This window comes from Gossypium raimondii, chromosome 13 (assembly GCF_025698545.1).
Source record: "Gossypium raimondii isolate GPD5lz chromosome 13, ASM2569854v1, whole genome shotgun sequence".
NCBI classification, from domain to species: Eukaryota; Viridiplantae; Streptophyta; class Magnoliopsida; order Malvales; family Malvaceae; genus Gossypium; species Gossypium raimondii.
The window spans coordinates 5,770,063-5,780,008 of record NC_068577.1 but is presented as its reverse complement, the minus strand read 5'-3'; the positions used below and the strand labels follow the sequence as shown (position 1 = coordinate 5,780,008).

The window sequence follows — 9,946 nt, the reverse complement described above, 5'->3', positions numbered from 1 at the left end:
AACCCATGATGATGACACATTCTCAAAAGATCCTTAAATATCTCTCATGCGTCATATAATGTCTCTATATCAAATTGAGAAAAAGAAGAGATGTCGTTTCTCAACTTAGCTATTTTAGCTGGTGGGAAGTACTTCAATAGTAACTTCTCAGTCATTTAATCCCAAGTCGTGATAGAATCCCGTGGAAGTGAATTCAACCACTATTTTACCTTGCTCCTCAAAGAGAATGAAAACAACCGTAAGTAGGGGTGTTCATTCGGTTAACTGACCGGTTAATCGACCCGAAATAACATTAACCAAATTAACCGACCTTTTAAAATCTTTAACCGTTAACTGAACTGAAATTTTTTTCAAAAAAATTAACCGAACCGAAATTTTTTCGGTTAATTCGGTCGGTTAACCGAATTAATCGAAAATTATATGTTTTTTTATTTTTGGTTAAAAATTAACCGAATTAACCGAATTAACCGAATTACCCGAATTAACTGAATTAACCGAATTAACCGAATTAACTGAATTACCCGAATTAACCGAATTACTCGAATTAACCGAATTAACCAAATTGAATCACTACATAATTAAATTATTTTTAGACTTTAGTTTTAGTCTTAGTTTTAAAATTTTATTTTTATTTATTAAATTATTTGTAATTTAATTTTATGATTGGGTTGGGTTGGGTAATTGGGTTGGGTTGAATACTTGGAATTAGATTGGGTTTAGGTGAATAGTGGGCCTATTTATATATTATAATTTTATTTGTTAATTTTTTCGGTTAACCGACCGGTTTCGAACCGAATTAACCGTTAACCAAAAAATCAAAAAATAATTAACCGACCCCCAACCGAAAAAATTCAGTTAACCGACCGATTAACCGAATTCGGTCGGTTAACCGAATTTTTTCGATTTTACCCGAATTTTGCACACCCCTAACCGTAAGCGTATGGCATCATCAGTAATGCCATTAATCTTGAACGTGTTGCGAATCACTAGAAAGTTAGCCAAATGAGTATTTGGATCTTCATCTTGTAACCCATCAAACTAGACATATTGTTGTACCATCTGAATTGTGTTTCGCTTCAGCTCAAAATTGTTTGCAGAAATAGTCGGCTTGACGATACTTGATTCAGCCCCAATCAGAGTAGGCTTAGCATAATCAAACATAGTACAAGGAGTAGAAGACATAAGAGGCTGCTGATTATTTTGATTATTTTCCATCTCCATAGTAATGTCATTTTCCTCTTGATTGTCTATTAAAATATGTTGACCTTGCTTTGCTTCTCTAACCTCTCTACGATTTTTGCAAGCAGTCTTTTCAATTTTGCTATCATACACTAACGGTTCCAACGAGTTTCCTTTAGTCATAAAGCAAAAGAACCTGTCAGAATCGAACAAACGAAAAATTAGAATGTAAAAATTAAATTAAAAATAAAAATAAAAAATGACTAAATGAATAGAAGTAAAGTTTTTCTAATATTTTAGTCCCCGACAACAGCGCCAAAACTTGATGTAGTCGTAAACCAACTAAAAATCTAACTAAGGTAAGTGCACCTATCAATTAATAGTATAGCTACGGTGAGAACATATATTGTTCCCACGAAGACTAAAAGTACTAGTAATTACCGTATTTCTATTATTTAACCGATAAATTTGAGTGATTGATTAAAATTAAAATTAACTAAATTAATTAACTACGAATGCGGCAAAGAACAATATAGGAAAATAATCGAGTAAACAACCAAGAAGCAAAACAATACCCATGAAAGAATTCACCTAGATTTCATCTGTCATTATCAATCTAAATTTATCCAATTTCTCCACTTAGTATTTTGATCTGGAGAAATCCCTAAATTATGCTAATATCCCTATTCACGAATAAGAGCAACTGACTCTGACTTGATTAATTGAAATTTCTTTCTAATAAAAACCCCTATTATCGCATTAACTCGATCTATGAATTTCCCTATTTGATTTGACTCTAGTCCAATATATTTATGTCATCCTATTTTTAGGATTGCATGCAACTTCATTCAATTACGCTAGATCTACTCTTAAACAGGGTCATTCCTCCTCTGATTTAAGTACATCAAACATGGATCAATAATCTAGGAATGTCAAACCAAGAATTAAACACACATAATTGAGAATAAGATCTAAGTCTTTATTGTGAAAAATAAAAATCAAACGACAAAATTCATCTTAGGGTTCATCTCCTTATGTATTTAGAAAATTAGTTTATGTTTGCAAATAAAAACATCCAAAAGACAATATAACCAAAAGAAATAAAAAAAACTCATAATAATCTCCTAAAGTCTTCAATCTTGACAGAAATTTGCTTCAGAATCGGCTTCAATTGTAACAGCCCGATTTAGACCCTAGTCGGATAGTGGTTTCGGGACCATAAATCTAAGTCAGAATAAAATTTTAATATTACTTTCCGTGCTTATAGTATGCGAATTGACATGTGTGAAATTTCTGTGATGTAATTTATCTGTTTATGTGCTTAATTTGTGAAAAAGGCTAAATCGCATAAAAAAATAAAAGTGGCATTCTCATTGTTAATATGCTAATTTGTTATGATTTGATTTATGGGAAGTCCTTAAAAGGTTAACATGCCATTATAAGGTTAGTGGACATTTATGTCCATGATTCAAGTAATTTATATTAAGCTTTCATTAAGGTTAAAATAGTAAAAAGTAAATAACATGATATTAGATAAAATAAAATGCAAAATGGCCATGCATTTAGCTTTCATTAAGGATAAATATATGTTTTTAGATTATTATGTTTAATTAAGTAATTTTTTATGAAAATGTGTATTAAGGATTAAATTGTGAAATTTGTAAAATTAGGAGTCAAAACGTGAAATAAATGAAATAAAGGGCTGCTAGGGACCTAAGGAGAATTCGGCCTAACATGGGTTTAGTGAAATTTTGAGTATTTTGTGTTTTGTGAAATATGGACTAAATTGTGAAAAATGTGAAATGTTAGGGGATAAAATGCAATTTGACCATTTGTATTTTTGAATAAATTTGAATAAAATGTGTTATTAAATAGCCAAATTTGAATTTATATAGATCAAGAACAAAAGAAAACGGAATTAGATCGGAAAAAGTCGAAAGTGGTCGAGTAGTCGATTCCATCCATTTGTTTCCGTACGAGGTAAGTTCGTAAGTGAATAAATAATGTTAAATTGAATGTATTTATTTCATACATAGCCGGACTGAGTTATGTGTGATACTACAATGTCGAATTGAATTTAGCATAGGATGATTAATTACGAGCTTAATTCGATTGATTTATGGCATCCAAAAGCCATACGAACCACAGGAATTTCGATACGTGATATCGTATAAGATCATGTTTGGGACGTTGGCATCGATTTAAGATTTACGTGTAAGACCATGTCTGGGACATTAGCATCGTATATGATTTCGTGTAAGACCCTATCTGAGACAGTGGCATCGTTATTTGAATACATGTAAGACCACGTCTGGGACATTGGCATTGCACGAGCTTTTTGAGCCATCCAAGTATCCTTTTTGATTCCGAATGGTTCTACGGGCAAAGACATGGTAAGACCGAATGTGAGTTCGATTTAAACGATTAAGGTAAGTATTAAGTTTATACGAACTTTGAAAGAAAAGGCAAGTGTTGATGATTATAGTGATCATGTGAACTTTATGAGAAATTGGATTATATATATATGGAGTTAGCTAGGTTTGGTTGTTTCGAAATGAATTATGAATGTTCTTGTGTTAATTTATTTGCTTATGGCTTACTAAGCTTTCCAAGCTTACTTCGTATGTTTATTCGTTTTGTTTTATAGATTTTGAAAGCTAGCTTGAGCTCAGGAACGTTGAGGAACATCATCACACTATCGATATCTATTTTTGTACCTTGAAAGAAAACATGTATTTATGACTTATGGCATGTATAGTCTAGCTTGATATGGTTGATTTTGGAATTGTGTTTATATATAGCCAAGCCATGCGAAAATGGCTTGCTCATGTTGTTAATGGTTGTGAATTTTCAGTCATGATATATATATGTGTAATGTATTTGTTTTATGATTCGGTTATGTGATGTTAATGTGTTGATGGTTGTGATTTAGACCATGATAAGTTTATATGAGCTAAGTTATATTTATATGATTTCTTGTATATTGGATTTTTATGTACGGTTATAAATGGTACAGTTAGCTTTGATTCGAGTTATGAAATTGGTTGGATTGTCGGAAGGTAAGTTTTATGATCGAATGTATCGATAAAAGGTCGATTGTGTATATGTATTTTGGAAATGGTAAAAGGGTGTGTATTTATATTTGGCTAATAATAGGTAAAATATACTTATCCATGCCTATGATATGTTTTGTTCGTGATTTTGGTAATTAATGATTAAGTTGTTAAGTTAAATGCTTGAGTTTAAAATGTGTCATATATGTGATTTATGAATTTAGTAAATGATAGATAGGTATTTTGCATATTTATTAGTCAAGGGTATTGTAATTATTGTATGATTTGATTCGGTCTTATATATATAAAATTGGTAGTTATTATTTTGGTAAAATGTGCATAATATGGTAAAACCAAATTTTATATTTGACCATTGTGTGGAGTTGTTAATGTCGTGTGTGTGTATATATATATATATATATTAATGTTTAATAAATCATGTGGTTTGGCTTGACTTAGTAAAATGTGAAGAAGTGCACATTTATAAATAGTATTTTGGAAAGTAGTTAATGAAATAGATTTATATGAATAGATGTCTTAATATATGATTGGTATATGAAATAAATCATACTTAGTTATAAGTTAAGTATTAGATTGCCATGATTCATTGGTTATAATGTTTGAATATTAATTTGGGTAGTGTACGAATTATAGAATCGAAGCATGTTAGTTTGGTTTAAAATTTTACTAGATGAATAGAATTGAAATGATTATATTATTTGGTACTTGAATTGAAATGAATGTCTGTTCTGAGTTGTACTTTGATAGGTAATGCCTCGCAACCCTAATCTGGCGACAGACACGGGTTTGGGGTGTTACATCAATGGTGTTTTTCGAGTTGTTTTATTGAATATTCTATAACGGCTCTCTCCTATGTTCTTATTTTTTTTCATATATAGGTTTTAGAAAGCTTGAAAAACATTGAAAATCACGTTTTTTTCACTGTTTAGAGTGCAATTCACGAAATCGACACGGCTTGCCACATGGCCTTGTGGTAGCCCGTGTGTCTCATACGACTGTGTGGAATGGTTCAACCTGTGTGGTTCTTGTAACTGGCTCAAATTTTCCGGTTATTGCTCGTTTTTCGCTTATTTTGCTCCCAAATGATCTCCTAAATATAAAAACATGAATTTAAAGGATTAGAAGCATAAAATTTAATATTAACATCGAATAATCACCCAAAAATGCATTAAGAATGAGGTTAAAACATGTTATTTTTAGTACCTATCAATTAATTTAACTAATTTGTGTATTAATATAATATTTACAAAAATATTTTTGTCATATTGAAAGATAATATATTTAATAAAAATAATTAAGTGTATACCGACATAACATTATCTTATCTATCAAGCCAAAAAAAGTTTATTTTACAAAAAAATTAATACGTCCCCATAAAGGTTTTTGTACTCAATTATCAAATCTTCGTCACCTGTCTGGTCAATGATGGATCCTTGCCACCAAACCAGAAATATATATATTATTTTTGAAAGTTTAAAAGTGTAAAAAACAGTATAATTATAGGTAGGATATAACTAATTGAAATCCACACATGATAAAGTGTTAGAATATTTTAAATATTTATAGTATTTTAATAACTATAAATCAAATGGTATAATTAATCAAAAGTTAAAACTTTTGATTATTGGTCAAGAGTCATATCACTTGATTTTTAACAAAATTATAACTATTCAAATAATATTATTTGAATAGTTATGTGTCTTTTAAATACATTATTATTCAGAAAAACAATTATTGAATTCTTATAAATAGGAATGTGATTTCATTTGGAAAACACACCAACAAGTTCTAAAATTCTTTCTTTCCTTCCTCCATTTTCTAATATTATTAGATTATTCTATAATGTATTACTACAGAAATCTTTTGTAGAAATTGAGTTTCTTGTTATACATTGCTCAGTGCTTAGTGGACGATTCTCGTCAGTGCAAAACGTAAATAGTCATCAGCTTCATTGTATCATCGAGATTAATTTGCTTGAAACTCTTTTGCACCCTGAAGATAGGTGGGGGCGAATATAACCTTAAAGATAGTGGCTTGATACACGCCTTGGAGCCTTATCTTGTTTCTTCATTTTCCATTTGAATTTTGTTCGTGTGTTCGAGATTTTCCTCATCGGAGATTTGTACTAACATAAAGTAGAATTGGAGATCTGCATATATCAATTTTGTGTAATGAGATTCGAATCTCAATACTCAATAATTTAAAATCTCAAATTTTATCAACAATATTAAAACCTCGTTAATTATTTTTAAAAGAAAATTATATAGATACCGAAAATGTTAAAATTTATTTATTCCTATTATATATAAAAAATTAAATAAAAAGCATATAACTTTGTATTGCTGGATGTAACACGATCTTTATCGATAAATAATAATTTTACTACTACCAATCACTCTTATTTAATACCAAATTTTGGTTCATTATTGTAGAAAATGGGGCCATCCAAATGTCTCTCTCTAATACTATTTGTTTGTTTGTTTATAACTTTTATTTTGGGTATTTCTCATTAAATTGGAGGGTGGACATTGGGCAGTGCAAAACGAATAATATATATACCCTGTTGAGAGTTGGTTCATTTTAAACATTTTCATGATATGTTGGAATTAAGTTGTTTTAAGAATTTGCATTTTTTCTTAAAATATCATAGATTAGTAAATACGATATATTAGGGCTATAACGAAGTCGATGCGAATTTAAGCTCTTAATTAATTCAAATTTCGCTATTTAAATTTGACTTCAACTCAATGGAATATTATTATAGCTTCACTCGAAATAGAATACAACGACTTGATTAAAGGATTTTATATATTCGCTTTCTTCATAATTTAATATTAAAATATATTCAAAATTTTATTACATCAGTGAAAATTATAAAATTAGAATATGAATGTTTTTCTAAAATAATATACAATAAATAATGAAACGTATTATTTGAAACTAATTAATAATAACACATGAAATATGTATGTTATTAAAATGAACAAAATTAGACTAAATTGTTTATTATAGTGTTATCATCAATCTTGAGTTTGTTTTGAGTTAATTTGTTACATCAACTCAATAAAATACATCATTAATATACACAACCGATGCACGTAATAAAATCGCATAATAAAATAAAAATATGTTAAAATATTAAAATAAAATTTTAGCTAAGTGGTAAATTAAAGATTTTACTAATGCAACTGGTATGGGTTAAAATCTAGTTATATGCATATTTTTATTAGTTGTTTTAAAGTGAAAATACTAAAATACCCTTGAATAATATTACTTATTTTAATTATTAAAGGATATTCTCTTAACTTTCTAACTGAGCTAGTGACCCGATTGAGGTTGACACTAACTCAATCAATAACTTTATTAATAGTATAGATATACAATTGGGGAAGATAATAAATTGTGCATATTAAAAAATGTATAAAAAATTAAAATAATACTTTAGTTGAGTGGTAAACTTACACTATGTTTGGTTGGGTGTATTGGCTGGCCCCACTTATTACGCCTCTAATCCGTTGTTTGGTTCAATGTATTGCTCTTACGGGGCTAAACCATTACTGACCTAATCGGTGAAATCCACCAATTTCTAATCCCTCCCTTCTGCTCAGTTTAGGCGCTGCTTCAGTTGACCCTCCCTGTTTTACCCTCCCGATTTCTAATCCAAGCGTCTTCTGTTCCTTCCTTTTGCTTCTGCCGATTTGCTCCAGTTTCTGCCGATTTGCTCCCTCTGTTTCTTTTCTTTTCTTTTCTGCCGATTTGCGTCTTCTGTTTCTTTTCTTTTTCTTTACAACATTATGCTTGGCCTTCTCAACCAGTGAACCTTTTCTTTTGTTTTCTCTCTGTCACTCTTTCGATTGGTCTCAGTTGTTGGGTTTCCAAGTTTCTGCAACTGAAAGGTAAAGGTTTCTAACTCTCTTTTGCTCTCAAACTGCTTTAATGTTTCTAAACACTCTTTTTCTCTGTGTAATGAGTTTCATTGGCTGCCTTGTTAGTGACTTCTGTTTTTTCTGCATGTAAGCAGATCCGAATCACTGCCTTGTTAGTGCATTGACTTCTTCATCCGATTTGCTCATTACAGGTTAGTTTTCCATAGGCAAATGTTCATATTGCATGTTCGATTGAAATGTTCATTGTGCTTCAAGGAAACAATATATGAAGATCTCTATGCATTGCCTTTCTTCCAGCTACACTAAGTCCTAGAGTCATAGGCTCATTAATTAGTTGCAATCAGTGTGCTTCAAGGAAACAATATATGAAGATCTCATTTTTCACATCTAACATCTTTTACTATTTGTCGTTTTTGGTGAAAGAAAAGAGGACAGAATTTATCAGGATGGAGAAAAAATAAGATAAAAGAACGAAAAACAAGAGTTCCAATGAAAAAGGGTAAAAGATATATGGTAAAATGAGATTTTCATAATTTTTTGCTCTGTTAAGCACTTTTGAAAAGATAAGATTATCGAGTCATCTTGAATTAACAACTCAATATTGAAAATCAAAAAAGAAAGCACAGATTTAGAAACAGGGAGGAAAAAAGGGTAGCATAAATCATTGATCATTGCTTTGAAGAAAACTAACCCTTATTCCCTAGAAATGCACAATAAGATCATCCTTTTCATATGCATAAAAAAATGTTTGTCAATGCCGACTATCGGTTTTCACCAACAATTTACCTTTTACAGAAATGAATATATAGAACACACTTTACATTTAGAAAATGGGGACTGCAAAATGTATGAATCAACAGCATCCAAGCTAGTTAGGAGAATTAGGACAACTCACAACCTCCCTGTTCTCTCCATTCCAAAACATTGTAAACCAGATTTCTACAATGATCAATCCACATCTTTCTTCTTCTCACTTGACTCTTTTGCTCACTTTGACACATCAAATCACACACTTCAACTTTTTGGACATCCATTAGCATCTTTCTTACGGTATGAGAAAAGATCTTAGAAGAGAAACTCCTAAAGCAAACATGGAGCTCTACCCACTCCTCCAATCTCAAAATACTACACTTTGCTCCTCATAAGAGCTTTTGTTTATTTCAATATCTGATTACAAAGGGAACTATCTTGAGAGGTAGTACTTTGTTCTTTCTTATTTAGTATGCTAAAGTTACAAAGCATGTGCCATTATAAATTCAGGTACTATGACATTTTATGCCTGTCTCAGCAACTCAAAGAACTCATATCAGGCCAGAAACTTAAATGGAACAAAGGATTAATCTTTTAACCCGCCTTTTTTCCCTCTTGTGGATGAACCAGTAATGTCCTATTGGTAAATCTCAAAAATTGATTGAAATTAAGTTTACTGAAGGACTAAAACCTCTGCTCTGGCGAGTCAATAAAATTTCACCATAATAATGTATAAGCAAATATTTGTTATGGAAAACTATGAAAAAAAAACTAGAGCCCATGAATCAAGTGATGATTAAAAGATGATATTTTTTAAAGAAGAAAACCTCAAAGCCAAAACCCCTCCAATCACGATCTATTTCTGCCAAAAGTTGCCCATCAATGTCCTTCAAAGTAAAAGTCCAATTCCATAAGCCAGGATTTTCGACCACAGCAAATTGCTTATTCCTATGAAGAAAAGACAACCTCATTTTAATACTAGATTTGAATGTAAAATAAAATTAACAAAACAAATTGCTCACCATCCTTGATTAGACTCTAAACAAGCAGTCTTGC

At 30.5% G+C, this 9,946-nt stretch overlaps 1 non-coding gene across 1 annotated transcript; it reads left to right on the top strand.

The window, feature by feature from the left end:
* On the top strand, positions 1-107 carry LOC128036283 (small nucleolar RNA R71). Its single transcript, XR_008193081.1, has one exon. It is a non-coding gene; the product is annotated as a small nucleolar RNA R71 (small nucleolar RNA).
* Positions 108-9,946: the final 9,839 nt, after the last annotated feature.